Source organism: Ammospiza nelsoni, chromosome W (assembly GCF_027579445.1).
Source record: "Ammospiza nelsoni isolate bAmmNel1 chromosome W, bAmmNel1.pri, whole genome shotgun sequence".
NCBI classification, from domain to species: Eukaryota; Metazoa; Chordata; class Aves; order Passeriformes; family Passerellidae; genus Ammospiza; species Ammospiza nelsoni.
The window spans coordinates 19,668,573-19,690,329 of NC_080668.1; the positions used below are offsets into that span (position 1 = coordinate 19,668,573).

The window sequence follows — 21,757 nt, forward strand, 5'->3', positions numbered from 1 at the left end:
CCTCTCCGGCCTCATTAGCGCTAATTAGCGCTCATTAGCTCCTTAATTGTCATTAACAACCGTTAATAATCTCTGACGGCAAGGATCAGCGGTTATTGATCGATTATCGGTTACTGATTATTGATCGGTTATCGGTGATCAATACATCACCCGGGGCATTGATCAGTACTGATCGGTTATTGATCAGTTATCGATTATCACTCAGTTATTGATTATTGATCGATTATCAGTTATTGATTATCGATCGGTTATTGGTGATCAATACGTCACCCGTGGTATTGATCAGTAGTGATCGGTTATTGATCAGTTATCGATTATCGATCAGTTATTGACTATTGATCAATTATCGGTTATTGATTACCGATCGGTTATCGGTGATCACTACTCGCGTGATGACGGCGTTGGGGTTCTTCTCCACAGCATAGAGCCGCACGCGGGGCATTGATCAGTACTGATCAGTTATTGATCCGTTATCGGTTATCGATCAGTTATTGATTATTGATCAGTTATTGGTTATTGATCGGTGATCAATACTCACGTGACGACGGCGTTGGGGTTCTTCTCGACGGCGTAGAGCCGCACGCGGGTCCCCGCCTGCCGCGCCGCCCTCAGCACGGCCGACACCAGCGGGCCCCGCCCGGCGCCCAGCACCATCACCACCCTGCGGGAACGGGGCAAAAACACCCAAAATCGGGAAAATTCACCCCAAAAGCGGGGCGGGGAAGCAAAAAACAACACCCCGAAAAAATCCCAGGAAAAAGAAACCCCAAAATTGGCAAAATTCACCCCAAAAGCGGGGCGGGGACGCAAAAAAAACACCCGAAAAAATCCCAGCAAAAAAACCCCCAAAATTCATCAAAATCCAGCCCAAAATCCACCCCAAAAATCTTCAAAATCCACACCAAAATCCACCCCAAAATCACCAAAATTCACCCCAAAATCCCCCCAAAATACCCAAAACCATCAAAATTCACCCCAAAACCACCAAATCCACCCCAAAATTCACCCAAAAGCCTCAAAAATCCACCCAAAAATCTTCAAAATTCACCCCAAAATCGGGTCAGGGACGCAAAAAAACCCAAAAAATCCCAGCGAAAAGAAACCCCAAATCCCAAAAAATCCACCCCAAAATCCCCCCAAAAATACCCAAAAATCTTCAAAATCCACCCAAAATCCACCCCAAAATCAACAAAATTCACCCCAAAATCCCCCTAAAAATACCCAAAACCAACAAAATTCACCCCAAAATTAAACCAAACCCCCCAAAAAATCCAAGCAAAAAAAAAAACCAACCAAATCCCAAAAATTCACCCCAAGAAATCCCCCGAAATTAAACCCAAATTGATCACAAAATTCTCAAAATTCACCCCAAAATCGGGTCAGGAATGCAAAAAACCCCCCAAAAAAAAAAATCCCAGCAAAAAACCCCCCAAAATTCATCAAAATCCACCCCAAAATCCACAGCCAAAAATCTTCAAAATTCACCCAAAATCCACCCCAAAATTTCCCAAAAATCTTCAAAATCCACCCCAAAATCCACCCCAAAATCAACAAAATTCACCCCAAAATCCCCCCCAAAAATACCCAAAACCATCAAAATTCACCCCAAAACCAGCAAATTCACCCCAAAATTCACCCAAAAACCCCCAAAAATTCCAAGCAAAAAAACCCCAACCAAATCCCAAAAATTCACCCCAAGAAATCCCCCGAAATTCAACCCAAATTGATCCCAAAATTGTCAAAATTCACCCCAAAATCCACCCCAAAATCCACCCCAAAAATCTTCAAAATTCACCCCAAAATCCGCCCCAAAATCCACCCCAAAATCCACCCCAAAATCCACCCCAAAATCCACCCAAAAATACCCAAAACCATCAAAATTCACCCCAAAACCACCAAATCCACCCCAATATTCACCCAAAAGCCTCCAAAATCCACCCAAAAATCTTCAAAATTCACCCCAAAATCGAGTCAGGGACGCAAAAAAAGCCCAAAAATTCCCAGCAAAAAAACCCCCAAAATTGTGAAAATTCACCCCAAAATCGCGTCAGGGACACAAAAAAAACCCCCAAAAATCCCAGCGAAAAGAAACCCCAAATCCCAAAAAATCCACCCCAAAATCCCCCCAAAAATACCCAAAAATCTTCAAAATCCACCCAAAATCCACCCCAAAATCATCAAAATTCACCCCAAAATCCCCCTAAAAATACCCAAAACCACCAAAATTCACCCCAAAATTCAACCAAAAACCCCCAAAAAATCCAAGCAAAAAAAAAAACCAACCAAATCCCAAAAATTCACCCCAAGAAATCCCCCGAAATTCAACCCAAATTGATCCCAAAATTGGCAAAATTCACCCCAAAATCCGGTCAGGAACGCAAAAAAACCCCCCAAAAAAATCCCAGAAAAAAAAAAACCCAAAATTCATCAAAATTCACCCCAAAATCCCCCCCAAAAATACCCAAAAATCTTCAAAATCCACCCCAAAATCCACCCCAAAATCACCCAAAATTCACCCCAAAATCACCCCAAAATCCCCCCAAAATACCCAAAACCATCAAAATTCACCCCAAAACCACCAATTTCACCCCAAAATTCACCCAAAAACCCCCAAAAAATCCAAGCAAAAAAAAAAAACCAACCAAATCCCAAAAATTCACCCCAAGAAATCCCCCAAAATTCAACCCAAATTCATCCTAAAATTGGCAAAATTCACCCCAAAATCGGGTCAGGAACGCAAAAACCCCCCCAAAAAACTCCCAGCAAAAAAACCCCCAAAATTCATCCCAAAATCCACCCCAAAATCCACCGCCGAAATCTTCAAAATCCACCCCAAAATCCCCCCCAAAAATACCCACAACCATCAAAATTCACCCCAAAACCACCAAATTCACCCCAAAAGCCTCCAAAATCCACCCAAAAATCTTCAAAATTCACCCCAAAATCGGGTCAGGGACGCAAAAAACCCGAAAAAAAATCCCAGCAAAAAAACCCCAAAATTCATCAAAATCCACCCCAAAATCCACCCCAAAATCAACAAAATTCACCCCAAAATCCCCCCCAAAATACCCAGAAATCTTCAAAATCCACCCAAAATCCCCACAAAAATTTCCAAAACCATCAAAATTCACCCCAAAACCACCAAATTCACCCCAAAATTCACCCTAAAGCCTCCAAAATCCCCCCCAAAATCTTCAAAATTCACCCCAAAATCGGGTCAGGGATGCAAAAAAAGCCCAAAAATTCCCAGCAAAAAAAACCCAAAATTCATCAAAATCCACCCCAAAATCCACCCAAAATCCACCCCAAAACTTCCCAGAAATCTTCATAATCCACCCCAAAATCCACCCCAAAATCAGCAAAATTCACCACAAAATCCCCCCGAAAAATACCCAAACCCTTCAAAATTCACCCCAAAATCCAACGCAGGTATTGACCAAAATCCAACCCAAAAATACCCAAAAATGACCCAAAAATGACCCAAAATTCAACCCAAAATCGGCTCCAGCACCCCCAAAACCCAAACCTCAAAAATGGGAAAATTCACCCCAAAAATAGGAAAATTCACCCCAAAAATGGGAACCACTGGGGCAGATTTTGGGGTGAATTTGGGGGATTTTGGGGTGGATTTTTGGATGGATTTTGGGGTGAATTTTGGGGTGAATTTTGGGGTGCATTTTGGGGTGAATTTGAGGGATTTTGGGGTGAATTTTGTGGTGAATTTTGGGGTGAATTTGAGGGATTTTGGGGTGAATTTTGGAGCATTTTAGGGTGAATTTTGGGGTGAATTTGGGGGATTTTTGTGTGAATTGTGGGGCATTTTGGGGTGAATTTTGGAGCACGTAAGGGTGAATTTTGGGGTGAATTTGGGGGTTTGGGGTGAATTTTGGGGCATCTTAGGTTGAATTTTGGGGTGAATTTTGGGGTGAATTTGAGGGATTTTGGGGTGAATTTTGGAGCATTTTAGGGTGAATTTTGGGGTGAATTTGGGGGATTTTTGTGTGAATTGTGGGGCATTTTGGGGTGAATTTTGGAGCACGTAAGGGTGAATTTTGGGGTGAATTTGGGGGATTTTGGGGTGAATTTTGGGGGATTTTGTGGTGAATTTTGGGGTAAATTTGGGGCATTTTGGGCACTCACTGCACGTTGGTCTCGCCCTCCGCCTTGGGCACTCGGTCCTGCAGGCACTTGAAGATGGCCTGAAATCATGTAAATTTATGCAAATTTATGCAAAGACACACCAATTTATGCAAATCAGGGGCACGGCATCACCCAAACCACCCCCACCGGCCCTAACCCAGACGGTGGGCGTGGCCATGCCAATGAGAGCAGCGGCCACACCCACCAAAGCCTCATTCAGCCAATAAAAAAACCGAATCTATGCAAATGAGGAGCTCCATTATGCAAATCGCAGCTGCATTATGCAAATTAGGGGTGCTTCTATGCAAATTACGCATATATATAGCTTAAATGGACTCTAAAAGAGGCGTGGCTATGCAAATTAGGACCATTTTAGGCAAATCAGGGACTTTAATGTAAATTAGGATCATACCACAGCAAATAGCGTTGCGGTATGTAACTATAATAATTAATATGCAAATAAGGTCATGAATATGGAAATAAGGACTGCCACGTGCTTGCATTTAATGGTGTTTATGCAAATTAAAGCAGTAATTATGCAAGTCATCTGTTAAATTATGCAAATTAAAAGAAAACCACACAAGAAGCTGACTAAATTATGCAAGTCACCAATTAAATTATGCAAATCACTCACAAATACATGCAAAATAAACACATTATGCAAATCAGCAATTAAGGTATTCAAACATATAACTAATCGCTAATTAACACAAATCAACACCGATCAAATAATGCTAATTACCCCCTAATTTATACAAGTAATTATAATAATAAAAATTTTAAAAATTTTTAAAAAGCATTAAATATAAATATAAAATAAAAATAACAAAATATTTTATTAATATTATAATAATAAATATTCTATTTCTTATTTTACCGCAATATCGATTATTGCGCCGCCGATTAATTCAGCATTGGTTAATTTGCATAAATCAGTGATTCATTTATGCAAATTAAGGCAGAGTTGGATCCAAGGCGATGAATGAGAAGGGAGACGCCCATGCAAATTAGCCGCATGAATATGCAAATGAGGGGGAAAGAGGGCGGAGCAAAGGGGGAAGGAAGGGGGTGGGGTATGCAGATGAGATGCAAATGAGGGGGCGGTACCTGCTGGTATTGGCAGTATTTGATTGGATCCTTCTCGACGACCTCGTAGGTCTGAGACTCCAGGTTGTCCATCAGGGGCTGCCGAGACCCAAAATCCGCGGAATTCACCCCAAAATTCACCCCAGAAATGGGCAAAAAGTCACCCAGAATTCACCAAAAAATCCCCAAAAATTCACCCCAAAAACTCCCCCAAAATTGGAGAAATTCGCCCAAAATTTCACCCAAAATTTCGCCCAAAATTTCACCCAAAATTCCACCCAAAATTTCCCCAAAATTCCCCCAAAAATCGACACCAAAATTTCCCAAACTGTCCCCAAAATTCCTCCAAAAATTGACACAAAAATTTCTCAAATTTCCCCCAAAATTCCCCCCAAAATTCCCCCCAAAATTTCCCCAAAAATTGACACAAGAATTTCCCAAATTTTCCCCAAAATTCCCAAAAACTTTCCCCAAAAATTGCTCAAAAAAATCCCAAAATTCTTCCAAAGTTCTGGAGGGACTGGGAGGGACTGGTTTATACTTGTTTATACTGGTTTATACTGGTTTGTACTGGGAGGGGACTGGGATCAAACTGGGATGTACTGGGAGGGACTGGTTTATACTGGGATGTACTGGGAGGGACTGGTTTATACTGGTTTGTACTGGGAGGGGACTGGTTTATACTGGTTTATACTGGGAAGGACTGGTTTATACTGGTTTGTACTGGGAGGGGACTGGTTTATACTGGTTTGTACTGGGAGGGACTGGTTTATACTGGGATCAAACTGGGATATACTGGGAGGGAACTGGGATGGACTGGGAGTTACTGGTTTGAACTGGGACGGGTTTTGGGGTTACTGGGAGTTACTCGTTTGGGCTCAGGGGGTCCCAGTGGGTTACTGGTTTGAACTGGGAGGTTACTGGGATGGACTGGGATGAACTGGGATCAAACTGGGATGAACTGGGATGGACTGGGATGAACTGGGATGGACTGGGATCAAACTGGGATGGATTGGGATGAACTGGGATGGACTGGGAGTTACTGGTTCGGGGTTTTCCCTTACTGGGAGTTACTGGTTTGGGGTTTTTGGTTACTGGGGGGTTACTGGGCTGCACTGGGATGGACTGGGCTGCACTGGGATGAACTGGGAGGTTACTGGCCCATACTGGTCTCACCTGGAGCGGGCTCTGCAGGTAATCCTGGGTACTGGGAGTTACTGGTTTGGGGGTTTTGGCTACTGGGGGGTTACTGGGATGAACTGGGGGGTTACTGGGATGAACTGGGATGAACTGGTCCATACTGGTCTCACCTGGAGCAGGCTCTGCAGGTAATCCTGGGTACTGGGAGTTACTGGTTTGGGGTTTTTGGTTACTGGGGGGTTACTGGGGGGTTACTGGGGGGTTACTGGTTTGAACTGGTTTGAACTGGTCTCACCTGCAGCGGGCTCTGCAGGTAATCCTCGCAGCCCCTGGCGTAGAGCTCGTAGGCCGAGGGCGGCGGCCGGTGCTGGCCCAGGTGCTCCAGGTAGTGCAGGTACGCGGCCAGGGGGCGCCCGCCGTGCCGGAGGCTGCCCTGCACCACAATCTGCACGTCCAGCTGCGGGGGAAACCAGCACAAATCAGTACAGACCAGTACAGACCAGTACAGACCAGTACAAACCAGTATGGGCACAAACAACAGAAAAAACCCCCGAAAAAATCCCCCCAAAATCCCAGTTTTTTCACCATTTTTTGCCCATTTTTTGCCACTTTAAAGCCCCAAATCCACTCCCAGCTCATCCCAATCCCAGTACAAACCAGTACGGACCAATATGCTTACAAAAAGCAGAAAAAACCCCGAAAAAATCCCCAAAAAATCCCAGTTTTTCACCATTTTTGCCCATTTTTTGCCATTTTAAAGCCCCAAATCCGCTCCCAGCTCATCCCAATCCCAGTATAAACCAATATAGACCAGTACAAACCAGTACAGACTATATGCTTACAAAAAACAGAAAAAAACCCCAAAAAACCCAGAAAAAACCCCGAAAAAATCCCATTTCTTCACCATTTTTTGCCCATTTTTCGCCATTTTAGAGCCCCAAATCCGCTCCCAGCTCATCCCAATCCCAGTATAAACCAGTATAAACCAGTATGGTTACAAAAAAGAGAAAAAACCCCAAAAAGTCCCCCCAAAATCCCATTTTTGGCAATTTTTAGCCATTTTAAAGCCCAAAATCCGCTCCCAGTTCATCCCAATCGCAGTACAAACCAGTATAAAACCAGTATAAACCAGTACAAACCAGTACAAACCAGTATGGAGCAAAATATCCCAAAAAAAAAACCCGGAAAAATCCCGAAAAAATCCCATTTTTTTCACCATTTTCCAGTCATTTTTTCACCATTTTTTCCCCACTTTTGGTCATTTTTTCATAATTTTTTCACAGTTTTTTCTTCATTTTTCCCCATTTTTTGGTCACTTTTTCACCATTTTCCCCCCATTTTCTGGTCATTCTTTTCACCATTTTTTCCCCGGTTTTGGTCATTTTTTTCACCATTTTTTCCCCGGTTTTGGTCATATTTTTCACCATTTTCCCCCCATTTTTGGGCATTTTTTTCACCATTTCCCCCCCCCCCCCCCCCATTTTTTGGTCATTTCTTTCACCTTTTTTCCCCCGTTTTTGGTCTTTTTTTTTACCATTTCCCCCCCATTTTTGGTCATTTTTTCCCTATTTCCCCCCATTTTTTCCCATTCCCCCCCCCCCCCCATTTTTTGGTCATTTTTTCACCGTTTTTTCCCCATTTTTTTGGTCATTTTTCCCCCCCCATTTTTTGGTCATTTTTTCACCGTTTTTTTCCCCATTTTTTTGGTCATTTCCCCCCCCCCCCGTTTTGTGGTCATTTTTTCACCGTTTTTTTCCCCTTTTTTTGGGTCATTTTCCCCCCCTTTTTTTTGGTCATTTTTCCCCCCATTTTTTCGCTCATTTCTTTGCCATTTTTCCCCCATTTTTTCCCCACATTTCCCCCATTTTTAACCCTTCCCGTCCCATTTTTCTGGGTCATTTCCTCACCGTTTCTCCCCGTTTTTTCACCGTTTTTCGCCGTTTCTTCGCCCTTTTCCCCCATTTCCCGCCCTCCCGGTCCCTCCCAGCACAAACCAGTCCAAACCAGTACAAACCAGTACTTTGAGCAGCTGTCCCAGCAGGCGCTGGTGGCCCCGGCCCAGCACTGGGAACCCTTTCTTGTTGGTGAGGAAGAGGTGGGTGGGGAGGAAGGCCCGCGCACACGGGTTCGCCCAGCCAGCGCGCCAGGGCCTCGGGGGACGGCAGGTCCGGCCCGATCTCCAGCGCTGGAAACCAGTACAGACCAGTACAGACCAGTATGGACCAATAACGATAAAAAAAACCCCGAAAAAAATCTCATTTCCCCACCAATTTTTCGCCCATTTTTCACCATTTTAAAGCCCCAAATCCGCTCCCAGTTCATCCCAATCCCAGTATGGACCAGTACAAACCAGTATGGGCCAGTACGAAACAAAAAAAGGAGAAAAAAACCCCCAAAAAATCCCATTTTACACCCATTTTTAGCCATTTTAGAGCCCCAAATCCACTCCCAGTTCATCCCAATCCCAGTATAAACCAGTACAAACCAGTACAAACCAGTACAAATTGGTACAAACCAGTACAAACCAGTATGGACCAGTACAACCCCCCTAGGTGAAGCCACACCCATTCTGGTTTAAGCCCCACCCCACTCCTGTAGGCCTCGCCCATTTCCCTGTTAGCCCCGCCCCTTACCCAGTGCCACCCATTTGTTGTAGTGCGTGCTAAGCCCCGCCCATCTGGGCCAAGCCCCCGCCCCTTTTTGCCAAGCCCCGCCCCTTTCCCAGCGCCACCCGTTTGTTGTAGTCGAGCAGGGTGCGGAAGTTGTGCCACCTCTGGGGAACGGCCCAAAACAGCCCCAATTCACCCCAAATTCACCCCAAAATTCACCCCAAAATTCACCCCAAAATGCCCCAAATTCACCCCAAAATTAACCCCAAAACAGCCAAAATTCACCCCAAAATCCATCCAAAAATATCCAGAATTCACCCCAAAATTCACCCCAAAACAGCCAAAATACACCCCAAAATTCACCTGAAATTCACCCCAAAATTCACCCCAAAACAGCCCAAATTCACCCCAAAATTCACCCCAAATTCACCCCAAAATCCCCTGATTTCCCCCCCAAATTCCCTTTTTTCCCCCCAAATCCCCATTTTTATTCAAAATCCCCATTTTTATCCCCAAAATCCCAAGTTTTTTTCCAAAACGCCCTTTTGGTTTTTTCCCTCTACATTCCCAAATTTTCTCCAAATTTTCCTTTTCCTCTCCCCAAAAACTCCCAACTTTTCCCCAAAATTTCCATTTCCCCCCCAAATTTCCCCTTTTTTTCCCCCCAAACCCCCAAATCCCTCCCCCAAATTCCCATTTTGCCCAAAATTTCCCATTTTTTCCCCAAAATTTCCCATTTTTTCTCCCCAAAAATCCCCAAATTTTTCCCCGATTTCCAGTTTTTTCCCCCCAAAACTCCCGTTTTTCCCCCAAATTTCCACTTCTTTCCCCCCAAATCCCCAAATCCCGGCCCCAAATTCCCGTTTTGCCCAAAATTTCTAATTTTTTCCCCAAAATTTCCCATTTTTTCCCCCAAATTTCCCATTTTTTGTCCCCAAAATTTCCCATTTTTTCTCCCCAAAAATCCTCAAATTTTTCCATGATTTCCACTTTTTTCCCCCCAAAACTCCCATTTTTCCCCCAAATTTCCACTTTTTTTCCCCCCAAACCCCCGAATCCCGGCCCCAAATTCCCGTTTTCCCAAAAATTTCTCATTTTTCCCCAAAATTTCCTCGTTTTTTGCCCGAATTCTCCGTTTTTTGCCCCGTTCCCCCTCACCACTCCCACGTGTTCTCCTCGTCGCCGCCGGTGGGCGGGGCGTCGTTGGCGATGACGTCATCGCGGCCGTCCTCGGGCGGGACCAGCGGGATCTGGACCCAGAACTGCCCACAAAAACCAGTTTAAACCAGTACAAACCAGTTTAAACCAGTACAAACCAGTATAAACCAGTATAAACCAGTACAAACCAGTACAAACCAGTACAAACCCGTAAGGACCAGTAAAAGCAGAAAAAAACCCACCAAAAATCCCATTTTTTCACCATTTTTTGCCCATTTTTCGCCATTTTAGAGCCCCAAATCCACTCCCAGTTCATCCCAATCCCAGTACAAACCAGTACGGACCAGTACAAACCAGTATAAACCAGCGCGGACCAGTAAGGACCAGTAAAAGCAGAAAAAAAAAAAAAAAAAAAAAAATCCCATTTTTTCACCATTTTTTGCCTATTTTTTGCCATTTTAGAGCCCCAAATCCACTCCCAGTTCATCTCAATCCCAGTATGGACCAGTACAAACCAGTACAAACCAGTAAGGACCAGAAAAAGCAGAAAAAAAAAACCCAAAAAAATCCCATTTTTTTACCATTTTTTGCCCATTTTTCCCCATTTTAGAGCCCCAAATGCACTCCCAGTTCATCCCAATCCCAGACCAGTACAAACCAGTACGGACCAGTAAAAACCAGTACAAACCAGTACGGACCAGTACAAACCAGTAAGGACCAGTAAAAGCAGGAAAAGAAACCCAAAAAATCCCATTTTTTCCCATTTTTTGCCCATTTTTCGCCATTTTAGAGTCCCAAATCCACTCCCAGTTCATCCCAATCCCAGTATAAACCAGTACAAACCAGTACAAACCAGTAAAAGCAGAAAAAAACCACCAAAAATCCCATTTTTTCACCCTTTATTGCCCATTTTTTGCCCATTTTTCACCACTTTAAAGCCCCCAAATCCACTCCCAGTTCATCCCAGTTCATCCCAGTTCATCCCAGTTCATCCCAGTACAAACCAGTCACACCCAGTAACCCCAAATCCCATTTTAACCCTTTCCCCCCATTTTCCACCCTATTTTCCCCATTTTTCACCAATTTTCACCCAATTTTCACCATTTTTTCCCCATTTTCCCTCTCCCAGTCCCTCCCAGTACAAACCAGTCCAACCCAGTAATCCCATTTCCCATTTCCCCCATTTTTAACCCTTTCCCCCCCTATTTTTAATCCTATTTTCCCCATTTTCCACTTATTTTTACCCAATTTTCACCATTTTCCCCGTTTTTTCCCCATTTTCCCCCTCCCAGTACAAACCAGTCCAAACCAGTTACCCCATTTCCCATTTCCCCAATTTTTCCCATTTTAACCCTGTTTTCCCCATTTCCCACCACACTTTCCCCATTTTTTGCCATATTTTCCCATTTTTTCACAAATTTTCACCCAATTTTCACCATTTTTTCCCATTTTTCCCCATTTTCCCCCTCCCAGTCCCTCCCAGTCCAACCCAGTAACGCCATTTCCCATTTCCCCCATTTTAACCCTTTCCCCCCCATTTTCCACCATATTTTCCCCATTTTTTCACCGATTTTCACCCAATTTTCACCATTTTCCCCCGTTTTTCCCCCATTTTTCCTTCTCCCAGTCCCTCCCAGTCCCTCCCAGTACAAACCAGTAACCCCATTTCCCATTTCCCATTTTCCCCATTTTTAACCCTATTTCCCACCACACTTTCCCCATTTTTTGCCATATTTCCCCATTTTTTCACCCAATTTTCACCCAATTTTCACCATTTTCCCCCATTTTCCCCCTCCCAGTCCCTCCCAGTCCAAACCAGTTACCCCATTTCCCATTTTCCCCATTTTTAACCCTGTTTTCCCCGTTTCCCACCACACTTTCCCCATTTTTTGCAATATTTCCCCATTTTTTCACCCAATTTTCACCATTTTTCCCCATTTTCCCCCTCCCAGTCCCTCCCAGTATAAACCAGTATAAACCAGTACAAACCAGTGACCCCATTTCCCATTTCCCCCATTTTTAACCCTTTCCCCCCCACTTCCCACCCTATTTTCCCCATTTTTTCACCGATTTTCCCCATTTTTTTACCGATTTTTGCCGTTTTTTCACTGGTTTTCCCTGTTTTTTCCCCGTTTCCTCACCCTCCCAGTCCAAACCAGTATGGCCAGTTACCTGTGTGGCGTGGTGGCTGCTGTGCAGGTGGGCGCTGAGCCCCTGGGCCAGGTTGGGGCTGTGGCTGCCCCTGAGCGGCACCAGGTGATCGGCCAGGCCCAGGTAAGTGCCGAAATCCAACTCCTGCTGCAGGGCCTGGCCCCCAAAAACGCCAAAATTACACCCAAAACCCACAATTTATCAAATTCACAACGTTCATTAAACACCCCGCAAAATTTCCTCAAAATTCCCCCCAAAAATCCGGGAAAAACTCCAAAAATTCCCCAAAAAATTCCCCAAAATTCTCCCAAAATATCACCCAAAAATCAAAAAAAAAACCACCTAAAAATTCCTAAAAAAATCCCCCCCAAAAATCCCCAAAAGTTCCCAAAAAATTCCACAAAATTCTCCCAAAATATCACCCAAAAATCAAAAAAAAAAAAAACCTAAAAAATTCCTAAAAAAATTCCCCAAAAAAATCCCAAAAAATTCCCCAAAAATTCCCAAAAAATTCCAACAAATTCAACCCAAAACCCAGAATTTATAAAATTCACAACGTTCATAAAAAAATCCCGCAAAATTTCCTCATAATTCCCCCCCCAAAAATCCGGTAATTCCTCAAAAATTCCCCACTCTCCTCCCCTTTCCAATCCCATGAACATTTGTTTGGAAGCTGTTTTGGACAACTTTTTTTCTCTTCTTGCAAAACACTCGGCAGACCTCCCTGCAACTTCTAGAGCACGATGGGAAATATTTTATGTGCCGGCACAGTTTCTCCTTGCCAGACATAGTGGAAAAGCTTTTGCTAAGTTGTAGACGAGAAGAAATGCTAAAGATGAAAGTACGATGCTCTCTGGAGCTAAGCGCCGCTCCTGGGCGCCTTTCATGGAAGCCACGCTGCGGAGAGCACTGTGACTGGTACAATCGTCTTGGCACAAAGAAGGCGCTTCTTCGCCTCCGGGAGCTGGAGAGAGCGGCAGCATCGGAAAGGTGAAGAAGGAAGCTGTACAACACTGGGATTGTGTGCGCAGCTTGCCATCTGATAGAGAACAGTACCTTACCTTTCTCCTGCCTTTTCCAATCTGCTTTAGAAGGAAATAAATTTAAACCTGATCTCCGCACAGAGTGTCACTAATTTCTGTTAATTTATAATACAAAATACATTTAGGAAATGTTGGAAGTTAGTATTTTGGGAAAGAAATTGCAGTTTCACAGAACATTCCATTTAACAGAGGTTCTTGGAAAGATTTATTTTGTACCTGCTGTCACTGCAATCAGTTGGTGTTTCGGCCTTGAAATGTGCACTTGCCCTTCTATAAAGCACTGTTTCATTTGCCTTTCAGTGCTATGAGTCTTGATAAATTGGAGAAGAGCCCAAGAGAAATTTATCATCCTGAGCTACAAAAGGTCAGAAGTTACTTTTTTTGGTTTGGTTCTTTTTCTTTATAATTTTCTGGAAATAAAAGTAATTAAGTATAGATACTACTGGTTTTTTTTCCTCCAGTAGCAAATGATAATAACAGTAGCAGTAGTAATAATAATAATAGAAATGTAATACTACTTAAACTGTCTTTACCCATTGAATTGGCCATTTCAAATCAAAACTTCTAAACACAAATCAAACCATCATCCTTATAGAATCTCTAGTAGGAGTGGACTACAGATCCTGGTTTTGTTGACAGGATTTATTGGTTCTGGAAGAACAAGAGGGAAGTACAAGCCTAACTACTCCTAGCTCACAGACCCATCCAGTGAATACAGCTTTGTATTTTGATGGGCATATGATGACTTTGAAATCAATTGCTCATTACAGAAAAAAAATTAATGTTTTTTTTTATGTGACAGCAGAAATAACTTTAAGCACCAACTTAATAATAACAGATTACCAATTTAAGTTCATAATTTTATGCTATACTATCAAAGTTTAAAGGTAAATTTTTACATATTTGGAGATGGTATAAAGCGTATGTTCCAATGTGTAGGATGTATGCAAAGATATGTACATACCTGAAAGTCCTTAGAGGAAACAAAATTTTACATCTGTTGTTTGACTGTTTATCATATAATATTTGGTTTTATTTCCCAGGGATCGGTGAATTTTAACTTTGGAGTCCTCTATGCTAAGGATGGTCAACTTACAGATGTTCAGTAATGGTGAGTTTTTCACATTCTCCTTAATTGCTTTGTTCATCTGCATTAAAAAAAAAGAAGAGTAAAAAAAAAAAAAAAAAGAATGTTTATTATTTTTTACCCTGTTATATCTGTTTCGTCAGTATTTGCTGGAGCTCTGCTTACCGAAGCTCTGGGTTCCTTCTGTCCCACTGGGTTTCCCAGTTTGGTTGCATCTGGTGAAATTCACCCTGAGACCTTACAGAAGTAGCTCAAACTACGTGAGAGCTATTTGCAGTTCTCTCCACACACCTGGAGAATGGGTGACGTTTCTGAGGATCCGGCGAGTGTGCTTCTATCAAAACTCAGTGTGTGAAATTTCTGGGGAAAACCTTTCTGTGTCCTGAAGGGTTCAAACTCTGGTGAGGATCCACTTATCAGTTGCTCACCTGGATGGTTCCAGCTCTTAAAGTTAACACTTGTACTCTTGCCCTGTAGTTTATATCTATTGTATTTTTGTTATTTTGAAAGATTTTACAGCTTTGCAAAATATTGTGCATTTCACTCTGGAACCTCTCAGATGGTTCTTTGGTGCAGCACCACCCCATGGGACACTTGGCTGCTGTTCTGAAGGGGTTGGTCTCTAGAATTGTAAATCCAGGAGAGTTTGTAAGTCTTCTGTCCCCAGGGAGGTATCATGCTTTGTTTACTTTTGTTCTGTTTGTTAGGTGCTGCTTCTCATTGGAAGTATGAATTTCAAACTACCCTGTTCTTTTTTTAACTGTTTTCCCGGTTCTCTCCGTACAGCAGGGAAAGACTCTCGTATCCTTGTCGTCGGGCTCGGTGCTGTCCAAGAAGATGCAGAGACTAAAAAAATCATAAGAAGCAAAATATGACTGCAGAGAAAACAAGCTGGAGAGAACAAAAGGTGATATTGTTATCCTTACCCTGTATTAGAAACATCCGCTGTGCTTTGATGCTGGCAGCTGCCAGGGGTTTTTTAGCTCTTTGTAGGCAGGTGTAGGTGTTCACTTGTAGGTTTTTTTCTCTGGACAAGTCAATTCAAACTTTGCTAAGCTTATATTTGCAGATTACTCTCTAGCACAGTCCAGCATGACATTTTGTAAAATTAATGTTGTAAAAATACCATATTACTTGGAAATTGCTAATGATGAGAAGCCTTAGGGAAAAATAAGATGTCAGGGTTGGGAGATATGAGAAGAATGTTGTGGGGATGTTAGACTGAAATAAAGCACGCTTTAAGCTGGACTGGCACGCTGGCAGGTCCCCTATTAAACAGTAGTGCTGAGATTAGCCTGGGGGTTGCCCATTGTTTCTGTAGAAATCAATGTTTCCGGGTCTTCAGAGGTAAGCTGCTTTGAAAAGCTGGAAGGTGCAGCATACTGACAATCCCCATGCTTCAGATTAAAAGTAGATTTCAGAAGGGTGATAGGCTTTTGTCTTTTCCCAGAAGTCGATGTAATCCTATCGAGGAGGTTTTAATTCTGTGTTGCCATGTCATCCATCAGGGCCCTGTCGTACTAATCGTCATACAAGTACAAAACAAAAAATCAGACCCTGTCCCAACCACTTAGAGCCCAGAACACGATTTCCTCGGGCTGCCATTTGTGTGCCCTCGGTACTCACCACGGAAGCGAGCTGGGGATTGTTGCACCTGTTGGGAACAAACTGCTTCTCGTCACACAGAAATGGAATTGGGACGATGCCTCGGCCAGCCCCTCTCTGCCATCGTCTCCTGAATCTGCAGCAGAGCAGTTCCAGTCCATCCGGGCACGTGTAATCCAGCTCCTGATGATCTGAGCACACGGAGCAGCGCTCAGCTGCTGTGGGGGGCTCAGGGAAGGCAGAGTGTGCATTGTCATCTTCCTGAACCTACAGATGAATCCAAGTGAGAAACCACAGGGTGGAAATCAGTCGCATATATGCTAAACAAAACTTGCAGATTTTTTAAAGAGTTGTTTCTGCTTGTTCTTTGTTGTGTTTCTGTGCTTAGAAAACATCCCTTTAAAATCAGCTCTGTTCATCAGTTGAACCTTTGTTTGCAGACACTCCCTGAGCAGAATTTGTTGCAGACTCAGTGCACGCTGTGCTGGCCTCCCGGGAGTGTGAGGAGCTCATGTGTGCTACTTTTTGCTTTAGGACGCTCTGCGGTATTTATTCCTTTTGGGATAAATAATGAGAATTCCCAAGAGAGGTAGTTATAAGATATGACATTGGGAAAAAGCCTGTGTGGTTGGAATGTTGTTGCTGTCAAAAGTTAATTTTTTCTTAGCCAGTAGTTAGCTTTTTGCTTTATTTTTGTGGTATCAGTATTGTATTGTTTAAAAAATTGCTTCAAAATCACTTCACTGGTCGCCCACCAGTACCTTGTTCAGATTTGCCTATTTGCTTGTAGCTAAAATGTTCACATCTTGTTTATCCTTCTATTTAAGAAACTGCTGCCCAGCCAACTAATAACTGAATATCCATCTGTCTAGGACACGGGGAGAGGATTTAGGTAATGTCTTTGTTTCCAGAAAAAAGTTCCAGTGTAGTTTCTAAATAGAGGAGAAGGGGGTGGAGACTCGGGGCTCTGATGCCATTGGGGCACCCCAAGGTCCCCAGGAGAGGGAGCTCTACTGGGGCGCCGGAGCAGGTGTGTTCTCATGTAATTTAGAACAAATTATAAATATGAATATAAAAATTATAAATAAAGAAATATTTTTTAAATAGTTAAATAAAGCGGGTTTTTTTAATGTGTCAAAAGGCAGGGTTTTGATTGTAAAAATTATAAATACAAATAATATAAAAGTAGAAATCTAAGTTCAGAAATATATAATAAATACATACAGAGAAATATAAAATTTAAAAATTAAGAAAAAATTAGTTGCAGCAATAAATATTATACATAATTTAAATAATAATTTAAATATATTAAAATTTTATTATATATCATTATTAATGTAATACATCCAAAGAAACAATAAATTAAACTATGAATGTATAATTATACAAAGTATAAATAAAAAAAATTTCAATATCCTTTAAAAGAAGAGGTTTTTTTATTTATTTGGTTAGAGATGGGGTTTTTATTTGGAATAAAAGAAGTATTACAGAAGTATAAAACTAAATATAAAAATATACAATCAATATGGAAAGATATTTATAAAAACTCAACCGAATGATGCCGCCTTTGGCCGAATCGAACGAGCTCAGCCAAACCAAGGCGAGACCAATCAAACCTGACGGCCTCGAGCGAACCTAGGCCAGGCTTCCAAGGCTGCCTGAACCGAGCCGAGCTCAGCCGCACCGTGCCGCCTGCTCTCGTGCGCATTAATTAGCGCAAGTGCGGACACAACCTAGTGAGCTCCTGTCCCACCCGCGCTCCCAGTCGGGTCTGTGCCATGGGCGGGCCACCCGCGGGACGCGGCAGCAGGAGAGCCCTGAGCCGGGTGAGTTTAACAGGAGGCGGCGCCACTTGCCCGCCCTCAGGGAGCTGAGCTGAGCCGCGCCGAATGCACAGAGAGCGGCTCCGAGTTTGGCTGAAGGGAGCCGAGGTGCGCCAAAGAGCCGACTATAGCCGAGTGTCTCCGGAGCGAGCCAAGCTCCACCGAGCGCAGCATCCCAGGCAGGGCGAGGCACTGGGCCGGACTCAGGGTGCAGGCCGGGCTCAGTGAGGCTTCCCCGCCTGTCCCTCTCCCTAGCCCTCCTTTCATCTCCCCGTATTCACCTTCTGTTGCTCACTTTCCCCCATTCTGCATTGTGCAGGATGCCTCCCGGACCCAAGCTGCCACCACCACAAAGTCAGCCTGGTTTGAGGGTCCCAAGTGGCTCCGGCAATCTGCCATCAGGAAACTGGAATGTTGAGTTTTGTTCTTCTAGGAAAGGGCTGGCATTGGTGTTCAGGAGGCCTCGCCTGGAGTAGCTGGCTGCCTGATGAAATTCTGCATTTCCAAATGTGCCTCCAGGACCCAAGCCTGCACCAGTGGCAACTCCAGCTGCTTTGAACACGGCACGTGTCTCCTGCCATCTGCCATCAGGAACCTGAGCGGCTAAGTTACACTTCCCTGTGTAAAGGGCGGTATTGGTGTCCAAGGCCCAGGGGCACTTAGTGTCCCGCTGTCTGCTGAAATTCTGCATTGCGCAGGATGCCTCCCGGACCAAAGCTGCCACCACCTCGAAGTCAGGCTGGTTTAAGGGTCCCAAATGGCTCCAGCAATCTGCAGCAAGGAACCTGGGCTGCTGAGTTTTGCTTACCTGGGAAAAGGGTCAGCACTAGTGTTCATGGGCCTGTGGCCTGTAGTGGCCAGGCGCCTGCTGAAATTCTGCATTGCGCAGGATGCCTCCCGGATGCAAGCTGCCACCACCGCAAAGTCAGGCTGGTTTGAGGGTCACAAATGGCTACAGCAACCCGCCATCAGAAATCTGAGCTGGTGAGTTACACTTCCTGGTGTAAAGGGTGGCATTGGTATCCTGTGCCCCGGGGCCCTTAGTGGCTGGCGGCCTGTTGAAATTCTGCCTTGTGCAGGATGCCTCCCGGACCCAAGCTGCCACCACCTTTAAGTCAGGCAGGTTTGAGGGTCCCAAGCGCCTCCAGTAATCTGCCACACGAACCTGGGCTGCAGAGTTTTGCTTACCTGGGAAAAGGGTCAGCACTAGTGTTCAGGAGGCTGTTGCCAGGCATGGCCGGCTGTCTGTCTGCTGAAGTTCTGCATTGTACAGGATGCCTCCCGCGCCTACACTGCCACCACCTTTAAGTGAGGCAGGTTTGAGGGTCCCAAGTGGTCCCAGCAGTCTGCCATCAGGAACCTGAGCTGGTGAGTAACACTTCCTTGTGTAAAGGGTGGCATTTTTATCCTGTGCCCAGGGGCCCTTAGTGGCCAGCTGCCTGTTGAAATTCTGCATTGCGCAGGATGCCTCCCGGACCCAAGCTGCCGCCTGTGCTGTGTCGAGCTCGTTTGAGTGTCCCAAGCGCCTCCAGCAATATTCCACACGAACCTGGGCTGCAGAGTTTTGCTTACCTGGGAAAAGGGTCAGCACTAGTGTTCAGGAGCCTGTTGCCTGGCATGGCCGGGTGTCTGCTGAAATTCCACATTGCGCAGGATGCCTCCCGGATCCAAGCTGCCACCACCGCAAAGTCAGGCTGGTTTGAGAGTCACAAATGGCTGCAGCAACCTGCCATCAGAAACCTGAGCTGGTGAGTTACACTTCCTTGTGTAAAGGGCAGCATTGGTATCCTGTGCCCAGGGGCCCTTAGTGGCTGGCTGCCTGCAGAAATTCTGCATTGCGCAGGATGCCTCCTGGATCCAATCTGCTGCCTATGCTGTGTCGAGCTCATTTGAGAGTCCCAAGCGCCTCCAGCAATCTGAAAGCAGGAACCTGGGATGCTGAGTTTTGCTCCCCTGAGAAAAGGGTCAGCCCTCATGTTCAGGGGCCTGTGGCCCAGAGTGGCCGGCTGTCTGCCAGCTGAAGTTCTGTGTTGTGCAGGATGCCTTCTGGACCAAAGCTGCCACCATCACAAAGTCAGGCTGGTTTGAGAGTCCCAAGTGCCTCCAGCAATCTGCCACACGAACCTGGGGTGCAGAGTTTTGCTTACCTGGGAAAAGGGTCAGCACTAGTGTTCAGGAGCCTGTTGCCCGGCGTGGCCAGCTGTGTGCTGAAATTCCGCATTGCGCAGGATGCCTCCCGGACCCAAGCTGCCATCACCTCAAAGTCAGGCAGGTTTGAGGGTCCCAAGTGGTTCCAGCAGTCTGCCATCAGGAACCTGAGCTGGTGAGTTACACTTACCTGTGTAAAGGGCGGCACTGGTGTTCAGGAGGCCTAGGGGCTCTTAGCGGCCGGCTGTCTGCTGAAATGCTGCATTTCCAAATATGCCTACCAGACCCAAGCCTGCACCAGTTCCAACTCCTGCTGCTTTGGCCTCGGCACGTGTCTCCTGCCATCTGCCATCAGGAACCTGGGAGGCTGAGTTACACTTCCCTGTGTAAAGGGCGGCATTGGTGTCCAAGGCCCAGGGGCACTTAGTGTCCCGCTGTCTGCTGAAATTCCGCACTGCACAGGATGCCTCCCAGACCCAAGCTGCCACCACCGCAACGTCAGGCTGATTTGACAGTGCCCAGTGTCTTCTGGAATCTGCCATCAGGACCCTGGACTGTTCAGTGTTTTTTCCCAGGGCAATGGGTCAGCATTTTTTTTCAGGTGCCTCAGGCCCGGAGTGTCCCGCTGCCTTTTGAAATTCCCTATTGCACAGGATGCCTCCAGGTCCTAAGCTGGCACAACTCGCAGGTCAGGCTGGTTTGAGCGTCTTAAGGCACTCCCGCAATCTTCCATCAGGAACCTGGTCTGTTGCGTTTTCTTTCCAGGGAAAAGAGCTGGCTTTGGTGTTTGGGGGCCTGTGGCCTGTAGTGGCTGTCTGGCTCCTTAAATTCTGCATTGCACCAGATGCCTTGCAGACCCAAGCTGGCACCAGTGAACACTCAGGCCGCATTAACAGTACCAAGTGCCTCCTGCAAAGGGACGCCAGGAACCTGGAATGGTTAGTTTTGTTTACTTAGGAAAAGGGCTGGCATCTTTGTTAAGGGCTCAGGTGCCATGAGTGCCCGTCTGGCTCCTGATATTTTGCATTGCACAGGATGCCTCTCCAGCCCACACCGCCACCACTGCAAAATCAGGCTGCATAGTCAGTGCCAACTGCTTCCTGCGAACCTGGCCTGGTGAGTTTTGTTTGGCAGGGAAAAGGGACAGTGTTTGTGTTCACGGGCCTGTAGCCCGGAGTGGTGTGCTGCCTGCTGAAATTCTATTTTGTGAAATATGCCTCCCAGATCCAAGCTGGCACCAGTGACAACTCAAGGTACTTTGGTAGTGCTAAGTGCCTCTTGCAAACTGCCATCTTGAACCTGGAATAGTTAGTTTTCTTTGATAGGGAAAAGGGCCTATAGGCCCTTCTGAACACACTGGTGTTCAGAGGTCTATGGCCCAGAGTGGCCGGCTGCTTGCTGAAAATTGTGCATCGAGCCAGATGTCTCCCAGACACAAGCTGCCACCATCGCAAAGTCAGGTTGCTTTGTGAGTCTTAAGTGCCTCCTGAAAACCTTCCCCAGCTGTCCCTCGTTGGTAAGGGTTTTGATTGACGAAAAAAATTCTGTTTTTTTATTGCTGGAGGGATTTAAATTGAGGAGAACCCTTCTTTTCACAATATTTTTGGAAAATAAATTATAGGGTAGAATCGGTTTATTTGCCATTTTATCAGTTTCAGCAGAGCTAACTGCCCCGCTTTCTAATTTTTACAGGTTCACTGGAAGGAAGCTCTGTCTTTTTCAGCATTTTTAGGATTTAAATATTAATTTCTGGCCACTTTTTTCTGT

General features: G+C 45.0%; 1 pseudogene; it reads right to left on the reverse strand.

Annotated features, from left to right (window-relative positions):
• Nucleotides 1-397: 397 nt before the first annotated feature.
• On the reverse strand, nt 398-18,724 carry LOC132086153 (protein arginine N-methyltransferase 5-like; annotated as a pseudogene).
• Between the last annotated feature and the right edge of the window lie 3,033 nt (nt 18,725-21,757).